Here is a 21793-nt window from a genome sequence, read left to right on the forward strand (position 1 = left end):
CGCGAGCGTATTCAAGAGATAGGGAAGGCGGAATAAATTTGAGATAGGAGAGAGTAAGAGAAGATGGCTTATCGAATACCAAAATAGGTTGGAATTGAGCTAACTCTCCCTCTCACAGCCTCTTGGGGTAACTCCTCTCTCTCTCTCTCTCTCTCAAGGTCCTTCTCACAGCCTCTTGGAGTGATATCCTTCCACCTCCCTCTCTCTACCTCTCTCTCGCAACCTCTCAAGCTCTCCTTGTGCCTCCTCTAAACTGCTCCCCATGCCTCATATTTATAGCTGAATTGGAAAAGAAGGGTTGTGGCTAAGAAGAAGAGCCCTTTATGGAGGGACCTTGGCAAAATCAGTGATCAGAAACTTCTAGGATGCAATCTGATGCTCAAATCACAAATCTGATAGTTCTGTTGGCTCCGAAAGGGGGGGTAAAACTCCAAAACATTTGCTTAGAAATCTTTCAGATCACTTCTTCTACTTCTTCCTATTTGAAGTGTTGTTTTCTGCCTATAAACTATGATTGTGATGTGCATGATTTTACCAATCCTTCTTTTTTTACATTAAATCTCCAAAATTGGCTGAAAAAAACACTTGCTTTTTTTAACATGATATCCTGTTCTAGAAATTTTCATATCTTTTTAGGATATTTACAATAAATAATATCTAAAATATCTATAATATGCTAGTCTTGTCCAAAAATCTAATATTTTTAGACCATCCATACTATACACATTGACATTAATGACTAATATGGCTCATAAATCTCGTTCACATGGTAACTTTTGTGATGGGTGGCTACAATCTTTGTCAATCCGGAAAAAATATTAGGTTACGACTTTTGATTTTTTCAATTAAATAAAAATGGTTAGTTATTAACGTTAATTAGTTTTTACTTTAGTTAGTCTTTAGTTAGTAACCTTACTAGCTTATTAATTGACTAACTAACTTTTATTGCATGGAAGTATTACAAAACTTATCTTTAAGGGAAATTCTAGTCAAACAACCTGTCCATGATAATGACATTTTTTGGGTCCTTTTTCTTACTTTTAGCAATTTAATGTGACTTTTTGAAAATTCAGGATCTTAACTCACCTCAAAATTAAAAAATTAAAAAAACTTTTATCTTGATCTAAGAGATATTTTAAAAGTTTTGGTCACTTGCATCCTTTTTTGTGTATTTTTCTCATAACTCTCAATATTTTATCATTTTAGATCCTTCAAACTCATTTTTGCATTACCTCTACTTTATTCTAATGTCATTTCACATCAATACCCAAGACTTGTTTTTTCATAAGGTCTTCTCAATAACATCAAATTCTATATAGGTGCATAATAACACAATATTAGTGAGTTTGGGAATCTCCCAATTCCTCTTTTGCCTGAGACGGCACGCCTTATGTTTACTAGTCATGGCTCCAAAGCCCTATCCCTCGAGTCCTTCGGTCCATATGCGCACCAATACCTATAACACATCCAAGAATTTTTTTTTGTGAAAACAAAGATCCAATACTTCTATGAAAACAAAAATTCAATACTTTTGTAACATGATGTCTTATAACATTAAAATTTCTTACGCTTTTAGCTCCTTAAAACTATCATGCTTTGGTTTTTTTAGTGACCCTTCACTATGTTTTTTGGTCCATTGGACACGAAAGTTTGTGGGGGTATCAGGCCTTTCATTGTCACCCTTGATAAAATCGGCAATGCGATCCATGGGAATATAAGCTATATTCATGATGTACTTGGAAGAGGTATCCACTAACTTCTCCCATTGTAAGGATAAAGCATGGATGGGCCCTTGTGGTAGCAATTGCACTTTCATGCATGGCTGTATCAAAAAACAAAAAAATAGTGATATTTTGCTTCACAAATTTTGAGACAAATTTATGGTTGTGGGATGCAAATGTTTAGCATTTATAAAATAATTGATTGTAGTAAAAAGTTGAATTTGCAAAGAGCAGCATTATCAATAAGACATTGGCAAAGTTGCACTTAACCATGCATTATGCAGGTTCAGTTATAATAACTTTCTATCAAATCATAACAAATCCAAGATTAACAATGATGATAGCTCACCTCGGTACTCAAAGTAGGTGGCTGACAAGGTGTAGACATAATAAAAGTATTGAATATATTTCCACAAGAAGTATACAATTTCATAGATAAGATTTAGAGAGAGAGAGAGAGAGAGAGAGAGAGGTCCTCCTGAGTCCTATGCCTCCATGGACAGGTGCCGGAGAGAAGGGTAAAACCAATATGGCTATGTCTCTCATAACATTATATAAGGAGTACGTCTTTTGCAGATATTGATGGCACTGCATCAGGATGCATTGTCTGGTTTATGCCTTCCGCAGATATTGAGCGTCAATAATATATGATGAGAGAGCCATTAATCTCGAGCAATGACCAGTGCTGCAACATGTGCGGTGATGTGGGATTTGAAGAGGAGCTCTTTCGCAGCTCCATCTGCGTTACGCGAGTCCAACACAGGTACGACGTGCTTGCACGAGCTTCAAAGTGATGGCGGATGGAGCTCCAGATTGGAGGCTTTCTTCGATATGGTAGGTAGCGCTTCCCCGAATGACTGCACGAATAAAAGTTCATGAGAAAAGCAATTAATAATTTGATAGGCAATCCTGCCAAATAGTCATCTTACCGAGGAAGGAATGATGGTCAAGGTAGCCGGAGAACCCTGACAGAGAGACAGTGAGGACATCCTCGTTCCTTAGCCCACGCTGAAGTAGATAGCACAGAGGGTGGGTGTAATGGTCCAGCTCCAGGGCCGGCCTCGTCATAGACGGATTGCCAAACTTGGAGACATTGAAGGTGCGTTACCGCATCCAGCTGGAGGAGGGTCCAAAACAAGATTGGGACTTCGTAAGACTGCGAGAGGTTGTGAAGGTTCAAGAAGTTCCCAAATTGAAGAGTGTAAGCATGCATTACGTACTCCGGCTGGAGTTACTCACAGACTGCCCGCTTCTCCAAGAGCTATCAGTGATGCCCGTAGGCATACCTATTATTTGTGATGGCGCAACTGCGTCAGCCCTTCTCCCCCGCCTTGAGTACCTAGCTCTGCTCGACGAGGATCTTCCAAATATACGACGCCTCTTCCCAGATTGTACCTTGGAAGACTTTAGGAATTGCCTCTTCAGCTTCACTTCCACTTCGGCTCAGCTCATGAAAGCGCCTGTACATGAAATCCCACAGTCATACAATCTCGTTGATATGTCTCAGTATTGAGGTAAGTGGTACTGATCATTAGGCGGAGTAATATAGTGGCCCTGGCCTCCAATCCATGGCATGGTTGCAGGCTGATTCGGCCTTCTCTATGAGTAATATGCCATAGCACTGGCAAATTAGTGTATCTGAATAAGGTCTGGTGCATGGGCCCGGACTTGGTACAACGCCTGGTGCATGAGCCGGGAGCTAGATGACAGTTTGCATACTCTTATAAAGTTTAAACACACAGTCATGGAAAAGCTGAATCATGTAAAAATGTGCAGCTAATGCATTAGTGTAAGTATAGTGACCTGTTTGAGTAGGCCGTGCAAGTCGATCGAGTGTTGGGACTATAGATAGATAAGCCATTAGAATTCGGTGGTTGTTAATCAGGCGAAGGATGAGAAGGTAGGGAAGTAGGTGGTGACAGGTGGGGGATACGGTTTAGGCAGTGGGCAATGGGGTGCGAGCCAAACAGCAAGAGGCGCGGTGGGGTTGAGCCCTGCGATGAACGAGCCCCTCCATCGCGGTAGCAGCTCTCGTTGTCGCCCGAGGTTGTCTTCCGATGCCCGCTGACCTCCAACCCCGTTGCTGCTATGGCATGATCCTTGCGGGCCGCCACCTGTTGTCTGGGATCCCTAGGCTCCCACCGCGGGCTTAGGATAAATAGCAAGCCCCATCCCTACGTGGTGGCGATGGGGGTACATACAGAGTGCGGAAGAGGGAAGAGTTTGATGGAGAGGTCACAGGCACCTGATGGCACGAAAGAGAGAGAGAGAGAGAGAGAGAGGTCCTCCTATGCCTCCATGGACAGGTGCCGGAGGGAAGGGCAAAACTAGCTGAGAGAGAGAGAGAGTGTGTGTGTGTGTGTGTTAGGAGTTACATGCCAATAAATGTTGGCACGTCGGGTCCATAACGAAGACGACGGTGGCATGTTGGCTGTCAGGTCGGAATGGGAGGATGGGTCTCAGGAAAACGTGAGAGGGCCCCATCCCCACGTAGGCGATGGGGCTTGACATATAGCCCAAGCCTGTTGAAGATGGTGGACTTGTACGTAGTCACATTGCACAAGTCGCTGTTGAGCCTTCGCCTTCCTCATGAATACACGTGTGATATACTACATAGCGTGAGCAATAGTGCCTTCCTTGCTTCTCCTCATGAAGATCAAGCTTCTACGATTGGAACGCTCCCCTCCTACCACTAGTCTTGTACAGGAGAAAAGCCAATTTTGTGACGATTTGAATCCCCATTAAAAAATCTATTTCTCATCAATGAAAAATATTAAGAAGTAAAAGTTTTAGGAAAATGTGACCAACACAAGATAATAGTTTGAAAAATCCTCATCTTGCACTTGAAATACAAATGTTGAGGTGGATATAGACAACTCTCCCTTGTCGCCCTAAATAGGCTAGCACAATTATCACTATCACTATTACATATACATTGGCAGCCACTTCAAGAAAGGAGTATGACCTGGGAGTGCTATCATCTACATGAACATATCACAATGTGTAGGCTTTGATTCCCGCATGGATTTTTCAACAGTCAATGCCATCTTCTCCACCTTTGTCTACAACATCATAGGCTTGAAGGGAAACTTCGCTAACTAGGGCTTTGTCATTTGCATGATGTCGAGCATCAATGTGATTTGCAGCAATATTAATCCCAAAAGTCATCTACTCTTCTATAAGGCCAATGGGGGCAGAGGATGATCTGGTGCTATTGCTTCTTCAATTTGACATTGAAAAAGTATGGGGCAAGGAAGCTTACATCTTCTAGAAACTTTGCCATGTCTTCTTCTTCTTCCACCAAGGAGATGGGAGGAATCTCATCGCTAGACACATACCCTATAGGAAACAAGTTAATTACTACCTAGTTTGTTATATCATCGACCATTTCATGGTGGGTTGCAAAGGGTCTAGCCCAATGTTTGGGCCGCTCTCACAAAGGGCCATCTCGCCTCACACTCCAACCGACTCCACACTTGAGTCTTACGAGCACTCACGGGCAACCAACCCTCAATTTAATCATGATGGACCACAAGAGAGACTTAATCACCCTAGATCACTAGTAATGATAATAAGAATCCCCATGGCATGAACCATAACCATGAGCATTACCACCCACATCACTCTTTGGCCTTGAAAGACTCACTCATAGTTCACTTGACACCTACAAGAGGGTTGTGTGACACTTACCTAAGGTAGAGCACTTGATCACCTCTATTGCCGATAGCCCTCAGAACTTGAGCTCACCAAGCATCGACTTGACCTCATCTAGCACCAAATCAATTCTTTTCTGATTATGGCCACACATCATTGGGCCTACATACATACATTAGTTCCTAAGACCATAACTCTACTGTGCACACACTGTTACACTCTCACACACATAATATTATTCATACACATTAGGATTTTTCACTTGCATGGTTGACATGTCTGGGGAGCACTAAGGCCTACAAGGCATGTCACATGGCCACTCTAGGCCACTTCCATACCCTAGAATGATCCATATGCACACCTTAGTACATTCTTACCTTAGACCCACAATAGTTGCATAAGAGCACAAAGGGCTCTACAAACTCTAACTAAAAGCATTAGGGTGTGGGCTTAGGCATGTTTGGCTTTCACTTGGCATAGTCACCTTCAACTCACTCAATAGGGCATAATGAGTTAAGCACAATAGGGCATACTAGTACTTGCTAGCTAGGTGGTGGTTTATGAAAATGGGACCACCCACGCATTGTAGAGTCAAGCATGCACATACCATTTGAAACCACACATTACACTTGTGCATGACACACACACTCTTACACACTAAGGAGACATTGATTCACTTAATCTAGGGTCATTTGAATAGAAGGAAATCAGGACACACAACCTAAATGAACTTAGGTCACCAATGTTCACAAGGTAGCATCTTTACACACATGAAAAGAGAAAATACCCTCACACTTGAGGAAAGTGGGGCACTCTCACTTGTATTAGGAACCACCCTCAAGCGATTACCTACAATTAGACCAAGAAATAATCTCAAACTTTGACAATGACATTGGCTCTTTATTGATAGTGCAGTGAATTATCACATCTCTCAAGCTAATGGTGCACAGGTGCCCCAAGATTGAGTTATCACATAAAATGAGCCTATCTCAAACACTCAAATTGAACCCCTTCTTGTGGAACAAAGGCCTCTTAGCCTCAATTGGACACTATGGTCTTGCATTTCTCGAATAAAACAACCCTTAGTTCAAACTATATAACACATCACCAAAAGATTGGTACTTAGCTGTCCTACGAGAAGTTTATCACGAACCACCCCAATCCAATCCACAACTTATCCAAGCCTTCAGCTACTTGCCCACAAGGGGTGGTATACTAGATCTGTGATTGCACAAAAAGTCAATGGGTATCAAGTAACTTTTGGATGAAAGCACAAAATGCTGAACTTTCCCAGAGTTAGCTCACATTAACGACAAGTTGCTTAGACCATTTTTAAAGAAAACTGTAGGTTGAACATTGTTTTAACCTTGAGCATTATGGCACCTTGTTATGCCTAACACCATGATCTAGAAACTTGCACCACTTCAATTCCCTTGGAGAAGAATCCTTGCCATTATTTTGAGAAAACCGAAGCCACCATCACAACATAGTTGAGGAGTCTATTGCAATGCAATCTCAGAAACACTTGCGTTGTTGAATCATAAGGAGCATTTACTTGCAATTTAATAGCTTTCACAAGATTCTACAGAGGGATATAATTGTGAATTAATATTACACACTAATTTGCAACAAAAAGCTAGTTAAAGTTCGTCCCTCACTACAACAAGTAAGAAGGTAGCCATTTGGCATATTGCAATTAGGATAACCCTTGCCTTGAGTCACTAACCAAAAAACCAATAAGAACAATTGCTCAAGAAGGATACCAACTTAAAATCACTCAACCAAAGCTTAAAAGGAAGGGGCACATGATCCTTCCCTAACATAAGAAGCATCTCCACAAAGCTCAACACTCTCATAAGAAAGGGGTCCTAGGAAGGTGAGAGTCAATCACACAACAAGGTTGGGCAAGCTCTAACATGTAAGGATTCATTGTAGTAATGATGAGACCCTAGATTGCAAATCCTATGACCAAAGGAAAACTAATCTCAAAAACAAGAGGTGCAAGGACTTCGAAACCTCAATTGGAGCAACTAGCTATGAGACATACCCATAAATACTTCAAATCAACAAGGTGCATAAGAAGAAAAACTATCCCCTTGATCTTCTTCAAAAAAATATTGTTAGAGGTTTCTCACATCCCACACCATGCGATTTTGAGTAACCAACCTAAAACCTCATAAGATGAGGATCTTTCTCTAACCAACCCACAAAAACGCTTGCAAGTAGTCGAATCATAAAAGAGATCTCTTAGATTTTGTAGTTGATGAGCGTAAGAATTAAGATTTAATGCTTGCATGCATATGTCATGATTGGATTGGAAAGTAAACAACCTATTTTGGGTACCACCATCACAAAGATAATTGCATTACATTGACTAAAACTGATTGTGGAAAAAGGAAAAGCCTGATTATGTACATTGCACGTGCATACACTTGCACTATTTGGTAAAGTAGTGGTTGCTCTCAAAAGAAAAATAAAACACATAAGCAAATAAATTTAGAAAAGGAACCATAGGAGAACAATTTAACCAGCACCAAGAAAACAACTGAGTGAGACTTACATGAAAGGGTTGGTATAAATATACCTAGAGAGCTTATAGCCAAATCTAGCTTAACTGAATATATCTGAGGCACGACAATCCATATTTACTTCATGACATGCTGAGCTCTCATTAAAAACTACCACTTAGATACTAAATCTAGCAGATTTTCTATACTTTAAAAAGTGGTGGTCAATTTTTTTAAAGAATAGAAAACTTTGAACTCAACCCAAAGCTAGTGGACGAAATACTTCGGATAAAGGCTCTTGAACAATTAAATGCAATAGAACACAAAAACCATCCTAAGTTGCACAAAGACAGAATGAGTTGGTAATAAGAAATAAAGGAGTACTATTGTAGGCTCAGTGATGAACTTTGGGTCACAACACAATTATTCTCCAGAACCTCTTCAACTACAAAAGGCCACCACCATTTCAACCAAAGTCCCAAAATGGTTAGTAGAGGACATTATGATAGAAAACATAGCTAATCATGACTCGAATGCCCTCTAGCTAGACTACATGTGATAGAATCTTTGACAAAGGCACATAAGGTTCTCCTAAAGGACTCGACACTAAATTTAAACCACATAGAGGCACCAAATAGTATTGTAAACTATGGCAACACATTGACCCATGTCATAGCACCTAGTATGGCTATCCCTATACAGGAGATTATGCCATCCATGTATGTGCCCCAAACCCAAGAACAGAAGTATCATATTGGAAAATTGTTAGGGCCTAAAATGGACACGATAGGAGCTCTATCATAGATAGGCATACTCTTAGACTTTAAAACCCACCCCCATAGCCTTATGGTGACCCTATGAACAACTAGAAGACATACTAGAGAACCTCACACTACCTAAAGCACTGTGTTTTGTAATCAAATCCCTAATTGCCTCATCTTGGACTCCATGCAATGAGCTCTTCAAACATACTACCTTGCTTATGCATCTCCTTTAACAATGCAAATCCAATATGACCAAATCTTTGATGCCAAAGTTTGCCTGTCCCCACGTTAGCAATGGCTATAAGCGCACTTAGCTCATACATGTTGTTCCTTCTTTCTCCTTTTTCGAAAAATTTGTCAGCATTATTAATAAATTTTGTATCTATCTTAATGAGCCTCACTTCTTGGTCAACATCAATAATGAAAGCAACTAATAATAGGTTTCTCTTTTTCTATGGGATATATAACACATATAAAAGGCTTTTTAGCTTATCATTTGCAACACCAAAGGAAATAGTACTTGTGACCTCACTAGAAGTGTGATGCATACATTCATTTTCCCCTTTCTTGAGGGTGCTCATAAATTGAATGTAAGTGTCATTTTAGCTAGCCTCATGGTCAATAGGTAGCGGCCTTTCTTCCATAAGGTAGCTCGCCTAAGTGTGAGTTCCTACCTAGTTTCCTATCATGATGAAGTCCCATACTGTGTGAGGGGTTGGGGTTTGAGAATTTCCTACAAGCAAAAACTACTTAAAAGTATGATCATGATTTTTTTTGAAAAAAGGATATGCATTCGATGTTAGCAACAATTACATGGATTTGAATCTCTTGCCAAGCAATCCAAAACCAAGTTGAACTATATTGAATCTAGCCACAACTAGTTGTTTAAATGCTTCCAAATCAAACTATGATGGTCTTATAGTCAAGCCTCAATGGCTTCTCAAGAGGAAACACCCCTTTCACTTAAACTAGGAGCTCCATAGTGTGATTAATAGTCCTTTGCAATCTAGAAAATCAATATAATAATCATAAAAGAATCTTGAATCCTCAATCTTATGAAAAAGCTTGAATCCTCATTGAGAGCCGAATTTTATGACTAGAAGAAAGCAAAAAAAGTACGGAATTCTATTAAATTGAGGTGAAATTGAAACTTGCTGGAAGCACTAGATGTAGATTTGACAATTTTACGTGGTTGTAGAAGGCGGGATTTAAAATCACTTTTGAAGACGGATCTCGTAGCGGTCTTAGATTTTTAGTAATTTTTTCAATTGCGAAAATGAAGGGAATAAGTTCGAGGTAGTGCGGGACTCCAAGATAGTCATGAAGAAATTTTAGACTTTTTTTTTCAATGGTTGGACGTGTGAGATACCCAAAGTCCAGACACAGAGGGCCCAAATGAAGTGTAAAAAATACTTTAATGGTGAAGGGTGGTGGCTCTTGGGGCCCTAGGCTCCCAAATTTTCGTGTGAAGGGGGGAGAGGGGCCAATTTTGACGAAAAAATGGTGAGAAATATTGACGCCCTCTTGTAGGCAATGTGATGAAGATGGAGGGTAAGGGGGGGCTAGAGAGGCAACAAAGAAGGCTAGCATTTTCAAATGTGGAGACAATCTTTTAGTTGTTGAGATAGACCTATTGCATCATTAGATCGTTGCAACACATCATTTCAAGAGTGTTATATATATTACAATAATTGTTACGAAGCTAAATATCCATCACAAAAAAAAAGATATCGAAAATAGTAAGATGCTCTCTCACAAGCATAAAGTGCATTCAATCAAATTAAGAAAAATACTATATTAAAGACAACAAGTTTATCAGGAGAGTTGATCTTATGGAGACTTGATGATCTATATGGCTTCAACTTGTCATGCAATTTAGTGTATGATATAATGCATACTCTCAGTCTGAATTTATTCCATTAGTATATATGCACCTTCATGAAAGAGGTGAGCTTTGAAATGAAAAAGACAATAAACTCTTATAGTCAATTAGTACTTAAATATACTTCTCTCTCAATCTGTTATGGGTGTTGATTACATTCACCAAGTAATCACCATGATAGCTTCAAAGCTAAAGAGAATTAGAAGTTTATACAATGGTGCTCTTGTACGTCCTTTGTGTCACTCCAAGTGTACCAAAGTATATGTATAACTTGGGCTTTCTATTGATTGATATTTCCCACATAATATGTAAACATCTCTTCAAACAAATTGAAATAACGAGATTATATATGTTCACTTCTATAGAAGAAAATTTTTCGATGATGTGTTCCATGTGATGTACATTAATACTTATGAGAATTTACCTTACCAAGAGTATTCAAAGATCTTCATAAAGTTCTTTGACCTCCATATGGATTTGCTTTTGATGCCTATTCATCATGTAAATGTGATCATTGGCATGCTCAAGGCCTTTTTAAAGTATCTTCTATCAAGCTAAGAAGATATAATAGAGTTTATATATGTCACACCTTTAAAATATTGTACCATCCTCTATTATTATAAGAGACAATGGTAGAACAATAATACCCAAAAAAAGAGTCTATAGAGTTCTAATGACGAAGGAGCTTCAATTTCTTAAAATCTTCATATGCTTGTCAAATGAATGGTCGAAAAATTTAAAAGTGACAATATATAAACAAGCCAAGTTTTATAAGGGAGAGACATATTGTATTGGAGATCATATGGTTATCAAAGATAATATATATGATTCTCAAGCACTACTAATAAGGTATTGAAAAAACAAATAAAAACTATATTTTGTATATTTTTTAGAGATAAACTTATACTCTTTATGGGTGCACAGTACTAGAAACAATGCATCAAAGTTGAAAATGATATTGAAGTTGTTCTTGTAAACAAAACTATTAGAATGAGTGTATTTGAGAAGAACTAACTTGCATACAATTGAAATTGTGTGAGACCAATGAGTTTCATATTATTCTCTTTCTTTTGAAAACAAGATTACCATATATATGAAATGAAAGATTGGTAGCAGTGAGTCATATTTTTACATCCTAGCTTTGTAGAATGTATTTTTCCATGGGTAGAAGAAGAAGCTGAGTATTTATAGATGATCCAAAAATTCAAGTAATCAATAAGCGAAAACTTTACATATGCCATAGTACACCATGTAAATCATGAGCAAAGAAGTGTCCAAGTCGAAAGGTTATCTTTTTATATATGGGATTCCATTCTCAAACTTATAGAAAGCTAAATGGTACTAAGAGAATATACGTAATCACTAATAGTGTAACAAAGCTATTATCAATGGTGTAACAAAGTCATTGACTAGATATATTGTATTTCTATAAATTTTCAGTCGTCCAAGTTCTCTAAAACAAGTAAGTATGCAAAAGATTTAAATTTTGACTTTTGTTTTTATTTACAATACATAGATTTATTTGTCATTTAAATCTCAAGGTCTTCATTAATGATTTGACCTCATACTATTAATAGGATCTCAAATTTTTTTCTTGGATATAATATGAACCCAAAAAATTCTTCAAGAACTTTATTATTTCTATGAGTTTATGATACTGAAAGGTCCAAAGGTATGAGAAAAGGGCAAGTCATGATGATCCATCTTGAGATCTAAAGAAGGTAGTCCAACTCCTATAATATGCAAAATAAAGAGACATGGATAGTCAGTGTTCAAAAAGTATACGAGTCCAGCCATCTCATGGAGAAGCACCACCATCTGACTAAATCTTTTATCGACAATAAATTTTATTATTGCTAAGAAGGAGAATTAGGGGTTTATATATCAGAACCACTTTCACAGATTAATAATGAGATATTTATATTTTTGCTTTAGAGAGTTAGCTTCATTCCTCTTTTTTTTTTCAATTAGCTTGTCTAGCTTTCTATTGAAGTTTACATGGTATTTGAGCTTATGAGAAATTTATAAAATTATATTTGACTATATTCATTTGAGAGTTAAAGTTATTACAAATAAAGATTTATTAAATATATTAATATTACTTATCTAGCAAGATTTTGTGCATATAAGAAAACTATATCGATATAATTACTCATATCAGATCCATACAATATGAGTGCCATTTTTTCTAGTTCAATAAATCCCTAGATATTTGCATTTTTTTTGTAGTGAATTAGATAGGAAATATTTTTTTTTCTTCCTAGATATTAATCAAAAGTTTCTTGTGATAGACCACCATAATGTAGAGCCTGCTTATGGGAGACTCTCCTTTTTTCTCTCTCTAGATTCACTATGTCTATTGAGTTGGAGGCTAGAGGTTACATAGGGAAGCAAAAAATAGACAATTGTGTGTGTGTGTGTGTGTGTGTGTGTGTGTGTGTGCATAGAGAAAGAGACAAGTATGAAAAATACATATTGTGCAAGAAAGCAGAAGAGCTCCATTTAGTCATTCATTCTTGGGTTATGTGTGTTGACAATGCTAGAGTCATCAATGGCATCATCATCATCACATGCCATTGTTATTGATACCTTGTGTGTTGAGTGACCCGAGCCTTGGATAGGAGGAGAAGTCATATCTTGCCAAGTGACAAGTGAGTCTTAGGTGAAGCTTCAAGGCAGCAAGTACACCTCTCCTAGCTCCATCTCCTCCTATTATTGTATGGACGCCACGTCTAAAGGTTGGTTGACAAAGGGCCCTCTAACTCCATAGCCCAACCAACCTTGGCCTTGAGCTAGCTCTTCCTTTATTGCACCTCCTACAATTCCTCTCTTTCGATAAAGGTATAGTAGTTATTCCAAATGATGATGTTGTAAAATGATCATAGTATAGCCATGCTTACCTCCTCAAACATGTTAAAACCCACATTAATTGCATGCAACAATGTGCCCACTCCCCTTGATGAGCTCAGTAGTGATTGCAGTTTAGGACTTTTGTGGCCTTAATCCTCAAGTGGTCTTGAGCATTCTTGGATTTAATCTGTGGTTGCATAATAATTGAGGAGTTTCGATATGACATAAGATGTATGTGAGGCCAGCTTACAATAGGCCAATAAGAGTGGAAGCAGCTTTGGTGATGAGTACTAGAGGACTAGTTGATGCAATAGTGATACTGAGAAAAGAGGCCAGGAAGGGAGTAGCCCTACTACAATTCTTGTTGCCATTGCCCTAGTAGCCACCCCTTAGCCATGGTGGCTCCGGCATGCCAATCATGATGCTTGAATGCACATCGGCCTTCCTCTAATTTGGCTTTCTTGGCAACCTTCTAGCTAGACCCTTAGCCTCAACAAGAAAATCACAATACTCTTTTTAGTGCCACATCATCATGGGGCTTGAGTTGGCTTACCTTAGCCTCCGCCAATTGGATGAGAAGACCTCCTTTGATAGAATCATCAACCATTCAATCATTCTTTCATTAAGAATAGGTTTACATATGTGTATGTGAATTATTGCATCAATCTTTGCATCAACTAGAGGAACTCATGTACTAAATAGAGAGACCATAAACATGGGAAGTAGGCTAATGCAGAGCATGTATCATCTACAACTTGAGTATTGATTATGATATATGTTTTCTCTCTCTCTCTCTCTCTCTCCTATTTTCTTTGGTTGATTCTAAAGTGCATAATTAAAATTAGTAATTTTGAATATAATATCAAATCTTCTTACAAATTGCAATATGATAAGCACACTAAGGGTTCAAATGTTGGCCTAAGGGAAGCACAGTTCTAGCAATGTATTGTGATAATTACCTATCCCTTGCAAGGCCAATTCACCAAACACCATAAGTGGTAGTCTTATACAAGCCCATCCACATTTCATATGTGCACAACAAGGCCAATTCACCAAACACCATAAGTGGTAGTCTTATACAAGCCCATCCACATTTCATATGTGCACAAATGCAATAACATATAATCATTATATTATCAATTTCGGGGACATAAAAGAGTTGGTATGAACTTCTTTAATCTCATCATGGCAACTAACTTGGAGGTAACAAATATTAGCGTGTATAGTTGGACACTTGGTTTTGTATACATTTGATACATACCTGTTTTTTTCTTCTTTTGTTCAATTTGAGAGGTAATCTCTTTCGTAGAGGGATGGATATTAATTGTCTTTGGGGATTTGAATATCCTTGAATTTCTCTTTTTTTTTTGGCACATTGGAGTTTGTAATGGGGTTATATTTATTTAGAAGTGTTTTAATGTACAAGGAAAATAGAGTGAAAACAATAGTAAAGCATACTCACAAGAGAAATCTATAAATTGTCAAAAACATGTGGCAACTATCGTACATATACGAGGAGGTTGACTAAGCTACAAGTATAGACATTTGATCTTTACAAGTGACCTCCATTACTATGGGGTTTGAAATTGTAACAAAGCAAATATGACATTTTGATATAGACCCATAGTGATTAATTACTAAGTAAAATTGCAATATCATGTGTTGCTTAAGGAGTGTGCTATTATAATGAATAAAGACTACTAGCGTTGCGCGTGCGCTTTGCACGCACAGAACGTTAGGCCGCTTTGCGGCAACTTCGCTGCCTCGAAGCGGCAAGGCTCAACAATCCATTTCTCATCTTTCTCTGTCCTCTTTTTCCTCTCTCTCCCCCAAATTCCCTATGTCTAATTTTTTTTCTCTCTCTCTTTCTTTGCCTTCTATTTTAGATTATTTTTTCTTTTCTCCTAATTCTCTCCCTCTCTCTCTCTCTCTCTCTTTTCTCTCCCCGCTTTTCTTCTCTCTATCTCTCTCTCTCTATCCTTTTATTCTCCCCCCTCTCTCCTCTCTTTTCCTTCTCTCTCCCTCTCCTCTTTTTTCCTTTTTTTTGTTCTTCTTCTCTCTCTCTCTCTCTTCATTCTCTTTTTAAATTTTTTCTTTTTTCTCTCTCCTTTTTTTCTCTTTGCACTTTTCTCTCTTTCTTCTCTATTTTTTATTCTCTCTTTTTAAATTTATCTTTTCTCTCTACATATTCTCTCTCTTCTTCTTCTTCTTCTTCTTCTTCTTCTTCTACTTTCACTTTCTCCCCCCCCTCAGTCTCTCTTAAAGTATGTAAATTTTATCTTTTCCCTATGTAATTCTCTCTTTATGTTTATATTCTCTCTCTTTCTCTCTCTCTCTCTCTGTGCCCCCTTTTCTTCTTCTCCCCTTTCTCCTAATTTTCATTTTTTTCTTCTCTCCCTCTCCCTTTTAAACTTTATCTTTTTCTTCCCTCCTCTCCTTTAAATTTTATCTTCTCTCTCTCTCTCTCTCTTCCCCCCTCTCCTCTCTCCCTTACTCTTTCTCAAAAAATATTTAAATTTTAAAAAGAATTTTCTATTTTCTCTTTTTTCCTCTCTCTTTTTCTTTTCCTCTTTCTTATTCTTATTCTTCTCTCTCTCTCTCTCTCTCTCTCCTCTCCTTTCCTTCTCTCTCCTCTTTTTTCCTTTTTTTCCTTCTCTTTAAAATTTTTTCTCCTCTTTCTTTTAAATTTTATCTTTTCTCTCTCCAGAATTCTCTCTGTGTTCAAATTCCTCTCTTCTTATTTTCTCTCTTATTTTCTTCTCTGTCTCTGTCCCCCCTCCTCTCTTTTTCTTCTCTCTCTCTCTCTCTCTCTCTCTCAAATTTTATATTTTTTCTTTTCTCATGGTTCTCTCTCTCTCTCTCTCTCTCTCTCTCTTTTCTCTCCCCGCTTTTCTTCTCTCTCTCTCTCTCTCTCCTTTTATTCTCCCCCCTCTTCTCTCTTTTCCTTCTCTCTCCCTCTCCTCTTTTTTCCTTTTTTTTCTTCTTCTTCTCTCTCTCTCTCTCTTCATTCTCTTTTTAAATTTTTTCTTCTCTCTCTTTTTCTTTCTTTGTGCTTTTCTTCTCTCTCTCTCTCTCTCTCTCTCTTTTCCTTCTCTCTTTCTCCTCTATTTTTTATTCTCTTTTTAAATTTTATCTTTTCTCTCTCTATAATTCTCTCTACATGTTCTCTCTCTCTTTTCTTCTTCTTCTTCTTCTTCTTCTTTCACTTTCTTCCCCCCTTCCCCCCCCCCCCCCCCCCCCCTCCCAATCTCTCTTAAAGTATGCAAGTTTTATCTTTTTCCTATCATTAATTTTTTTATGTTTATATTCTCTCTTCTTCTCTCTCTTTCTCTCTCTCTCTCTCTCTCCCTTTTCTTCTTACCCCCTTTTTCCTAATTTTCATTTTTTTCTTCTCCCCCTCTCTTCCTTTTAAATTTTATCTTTTTCTTATCTTCTCTCTTTTAAATTTTATCTTCTCTCTCTCTCTCTCTCCTCTTTCCCCTCCTCTCTCTCAAAAAATATTTAAATTTTAAAAAGAATTTTTTCTTTTCTCTTTTTTCCCATCTCTCTTCCTCTTTTCCTCTTTCTTCTTATTTTTCTTCTCTCTCTCTCTCTCTCTCTCTTTCTCTCCTCTCTCCTCTCCTTTTCTTCATTTTTTAATTCTTTTAAAAAAAAATTTCTTCTATTTCTTTTAAATTTTATCTTTTCCCTCTATAATTCTCTCTGTGTTCAAATTATCTCTTATTATTATTATTTTCTCTCTCATTTTCTTCTCTTTGTCTCTATCCCCCCTCTCTCCTCTCTTTTCCTTCTCTCTCTCTCTCTTAAATTTTATATTTCCTCTTTATAATTCTCTTTCTCTCTGTTTTCCCTCTCTCCCTCCCTCTCTTCTTTATTTTTTACTCTGTGTGTGTGTGTGTGTGTGCATATATATATGTATATATATATCCTTATTTTAATTAAAAAAATCTTCTTTTTTATTGTTCTTTTCTCTTTCTTTTAAATTTTATATTTACTTTCTCTATAATTCTCTCTATGTTCAAATTCTTTCTCTATAATTCTTCTTATTTTCTCTCATTTTCTTCACACTCTCTCTCTTCCCCCTCTCTCCTCTCTCATTTTTTCTTTTCTTCTCTTTTAAATTTTATATTTTCTCTCTATAATTCTTTTTTTCTTTTAAATTTTATCTTTTCTCTCTTTATAATTCTCTCACTATGTTCAAATTATTTCTCTTCTTATTTTCTCGTTTTCTTCTCTCTCTCTCCCCTTCTCTCCTCTCTTTTCCTCTTTTCTTTTCCTCTCTCTATAATTCTCTTTCTCTTTGTTTCCCTCCCTCCTCTCTCTCTCTCTCTCTCTCTCTCTCTCTCTCTCTGTCTCTTCTTTTTATTGCTCTCTCTCTCTCTCTCTCTCTCTCTCCTTATTTTAACTAAACAAAATGTTTACATTAAAAAGTTTAATCACACACACACACACACACATACTTTTTATTTAAAAAGAAGTTTAATTTAATTGAGAGAGAGAGAGAGAGAACCTAGGCCCTACACATAAGAGAGAGGGGGGAAGAATTTAATTAAAAAGGGGATGGAGAAAAGAAAGCGAGAGATTATAAGTGAGAGAATGGAAGGGGCTTTATTTTAAAAAGGGGAGGTGAGGGGAGGGGGAGGTGGGGAGGGGAAAGGCTTTAATGAAAAAAGGAAAGGAGAAGAGAAAATGAGATATTGCACATGAGAAAGAGAAGAGCGGAGGGGGTTTTGATTGAAAAAGGAAGGTTTGAAAAAGGGGGTAGGTTCGAGAAGCCCTCTGGAGGTTCAGGGCTTTCCAAACCTATCTCTGTCTCCCCTCTCTCCTCTCTTTTTCTTTTTTCTTTTTCTCTTAAATTTTATATTTCCTCTCTATAATTCTCTCTCTGTTCCCCCTCTCTCCCTTCCTCTCCTCTTTTTGCTTTTTTGCTCTTTGTATATTTCTCTCTCTCTCTCTCTCTCTGTCTCTTTATTTTAATTAAAAAAAGTCTCATTTTTTTCTTTTTCTTCTCTTTCTTTTAAATTTTTTCTTTCATTTCTCTATAATTCTCTCTCTATGTTTAAATTCTTTCTCTATAATTCTTCTTTTCATATTCTCTCATTTTCTTCTTTTTGTTTCTCTCTCCCCCTCTCTCCTCTCTTTTTTTTCATTTTCTTCTCTTTCTCTATTAAATTTTATATTTTCTCTCTATAATTTTTTTTCTTTCATTTAAATTTTATCTTTTCTCTCTCTATAATTCTCTCACTGTGTTCAAATTCTCTTCTTATTTTCTCTCTCATTTTCTTCTCTCTGTCTCTCCCATTCTCCTCTCTTTTCCTTTTTTCTTTTCCTCTCTCTTTCTCTCTCTCAAATTTTATATTCTCTCTATAATTCTATTTCTCTTTGTTCCCCTCTCTCTCTCTCTCCCTCCCTTTTCTTTTTTTTGCTCTTTCTCTCTCTCTCTCTCTCTCTCTCTCTCCTTATTTTACTTAAATAAAATGTTTACATTAAAAAGTTTAATCTAACAGAGAGAGAGAGAGAGAGAGAGAGAGAGAGAGAGACACATGAGAGAACGAGGGGGGAGAGGGAAAGAATTTAATTAAAAAGGGGATAGAGAAAAGAAGGAGAGAGATTATAAGTAAGAGAGAGAGGAAGGGGTTTTAATTTAAAAAAGGGGGTGAGAGGGAGAGGGGGAAAGGCTTTAATGAAAAAAGGGAAGGGGAAGAGAAAATGAGATATTGCATGTGAGAAAGAGAGGAGGGGAGGGGGTTTTTATTGAAAAAGGGAGGTTTGGAAAAGGGGATAGGTTCAAGAAGCCCTCTGGAGGTTCGGGGCTTTCTGAACCTATAGCGGAAAAAATATAGTATTAAGAAAGATGCTGAATTAAAATGCGTTTAGAAGAGTTTATATGCTTATATTTTTCAATAATTCTCTAGCTTTTATCCAAAATATGCAAAATGAAAAGAATATATAGCCTTGCAACATTACATGATAAAGTATTCATCTTTCTCATATACAAGTTAAATACACATACAAGCATATATTGTAAGTAAAAGACATGAGTGTTTTATATATAGAGAATAGTTATTTTTACCTATATGGCTATGTTTACTTCCTTATGGACAATGTATGTATTCAAAATATATAAATGTGTAGGTGTATTATCTACATTGGACCAAATTCACTTACCTATGACAACCCTATATCCAAGTTATACGTGCATGTGCATATGTCATACAAACATAAAGCATGCAAATTAAAAGATTTGCAATCCATACTAACAAGTCAAATCCTTCCTTCTCCCTAGCAAGACATATCAAACATACCACACATTTTTCCATATCCACTAGAATATACTTTTCTTTTTGTCTTTGAAATACTTGGTACACACATGTACACATTTAGACATGCGTACCCATGTTCATGCAAGAGCACAAGGTCGTATGTAAACATCCAAATGCATGGATGCTCTCTAATATAAGCATTTTCAAACACTTTACCACTGTAAGGGTCTTTGAATGTGCATACTTTATTAGCCATTTGCATTTTATCCTCTTGTTTTCCACACACACATAAAGGTAAACTAAGCCTTTTTTAACTCAACTTTTCCTTTTGAGGGAAAAGTTACAAGAAAGAAGCTTAGTTTTAATATTTCATGATAATGGGCTAACTATGTATTGTGTGCTATACGGATACATCCTTGAACATAAGCACTTACAAATAGTTTTCATACCACTCGTATGACTAGTATAAACAATCACTAACCACCCATAAAATCCTAAGAGGAGACTTTGTTGTAAAAAAGCGGATAAGAGAGAGAAAAGAAGAGAGAGGACTGGAAAAGGGAGAGAGAGAGAGAGAGAAAAAGGTTAAAAGTGGGAGAAAGGAGAGAAATCCATGGAAGCTTGGTGAAGGTAAAAAGATTGTTCTTTGATAACTTTTGGATGCCCTAACTAGGTCTCTTTACATCTTTTATACCTCGGTTAGTGTGATTGGATATGTACTCGCGCAGTTCGTGTGCAATCTTACTCTTTACACTCATCTTGACCCCAAAGGTATTTGCCCTAAAAAACAAAACAAAAGAGAGGGATTGACTGTGCTGGGGGCTAAGGAGTAGGGCTATAGAGTACAAATTTGATCAACATTACAATGAGGAAATTCGATTAGGGGAGCTCATATCCAAGAGAAATTGGGATGTATGGGTATATATAGATGATATACATGAAATGAGTATCGGTACATCGGAAACTTAGCCACCCATAATGCGATGAATCTCCTATAAAATGAGAATAGACCAAGGAAACCATGCAAGGAAGTGGTATTGAAGGGTTACACATTGCACCTTTTTGGGGTTAGCATGTGTCCGAAGTACTCCACTGATATCTGCATGAATACACACTTGCTTTCTTTAATAGATAACCTATGCTCTCTCAAGACATCAAATACCCTTTTGACATGTGCCAAGTGCTCTTTTAGTGATGTTGCAAATAAGAATGTCGTAAAAAAATATGAGCATAAAATTGAAAAGGAAGGAGTGTAAGATTTTATTCATGAGGCTCTCGAATGTGGATGGGGCATTCATTAATCCAAAAGACATCATTAAGAAATAATAAAGGTCATGGTCAGATTTGAATGTTGTTTTTACATAATCACACTCAACATATATATCTGATGATAGCTAGATTTCATATCAATCTTAGTAAAGTACTGTGCGCCTTTCCATTGATTAAGCGAGTTGTCAATCTTGGGGATAGGATACCAATTCTTGACCGTAATTTTATTCAAGTTTTTGTAGTCAATGCATATCTGGAAAGAGCCACCTTTCTTTTCAACTAATAGAACTAGGGATGTATAAGCGGAAGAACTTATCTCAATAAACCCCATCTCAAGCAACTCCTTGACCTGCTTTGCAACTTGTTCATGTTCATAGTTTTGAGTCTATAAGGGGGTTTATTCACTAAACACTATATTAGGGAATTTGGGAGTTCTCATATAGTCTGGGAATTTCCAATATAATTAATATTTGGTCACATAATCAAATATTGTCCCCTTACTTGAAAGTGGGACTTGGAAAACTCCCAAATTCTCTAATATGGTGTTACTAGCTCACAATGAGGCTCTAGATCAATGGGATAGTCCATGAGCCTCTTAGGAGGAAGGGTTGTCAGCATGTGAAATAAATCTTTATATTTTTCTAGTAAGGTTTTCAATGCTGAATTCTTAACCACTTTTAAGGATTGATTTATTATCTCCCTATTCAAGTGCAAAAAAAATATTTGTGAGCATTTTTTGAACTCCCGTTTGCGTTATTTTGCTGTAATAAGTTGAAAGTCTACATTATGTTGAACTCTCTCCAAACAGATGAGCTGCCCTTCCATGACTCCATATAGAACTAAGAGAAGTCCATAGTAATTTTACCTAAGTGTTTCAGCCAGC

At 37.2% G+C, this 21793-nt stretch overlaps 1 long non-coding RNA gene across 2 annotated transcripts; it reads right to left on the reverse strand.

The window, feature by feature from the left end:
- Nucleotides 1–1617: 1617 nt before the first annotated feature.
- Nucleotides 1618–3997, reverse strand: LOC148027592 (uncharacterized). Of its 2 annotated transcripts, none has more exons than XR_015692548.1 (3): nucleotides 3525–3997; nucleotides 2651–3181; nucleotides 1618–2578 (listed from the first exon to the last, which is right to left on the reverse strand). It is a non-coding gene; the product is annotated as an uncharacterized LOC148027592 (long non-coding RNA). The 2 variants fall into 2 exon arrangements; XR_015692549.1 differs by lacking the exon at nucleotides 3525–3997 and having other exon boundaries at nucleotides 2651–2838; nucleotides 2942–3511.
- Between the last annotated feature and the right edge of the window lie 17796 nt (nucleotides 3998–21793).

This window comes from Lygodium microphyllum, chromosome 12 (assembly GCF_053477565.2).
Source record: "Lygodium microphyllum isolate KBCC chromosome 12, Lygodium_microphyllum_v1.1.10, whole genome shotgun sequence".
NCBI lineage: Eukaryota > Viridiplantae > Streptophyta > Polypodiopsida > Schizaeales > Lygodiaceae > Lygodium > Lygodium microphyllum.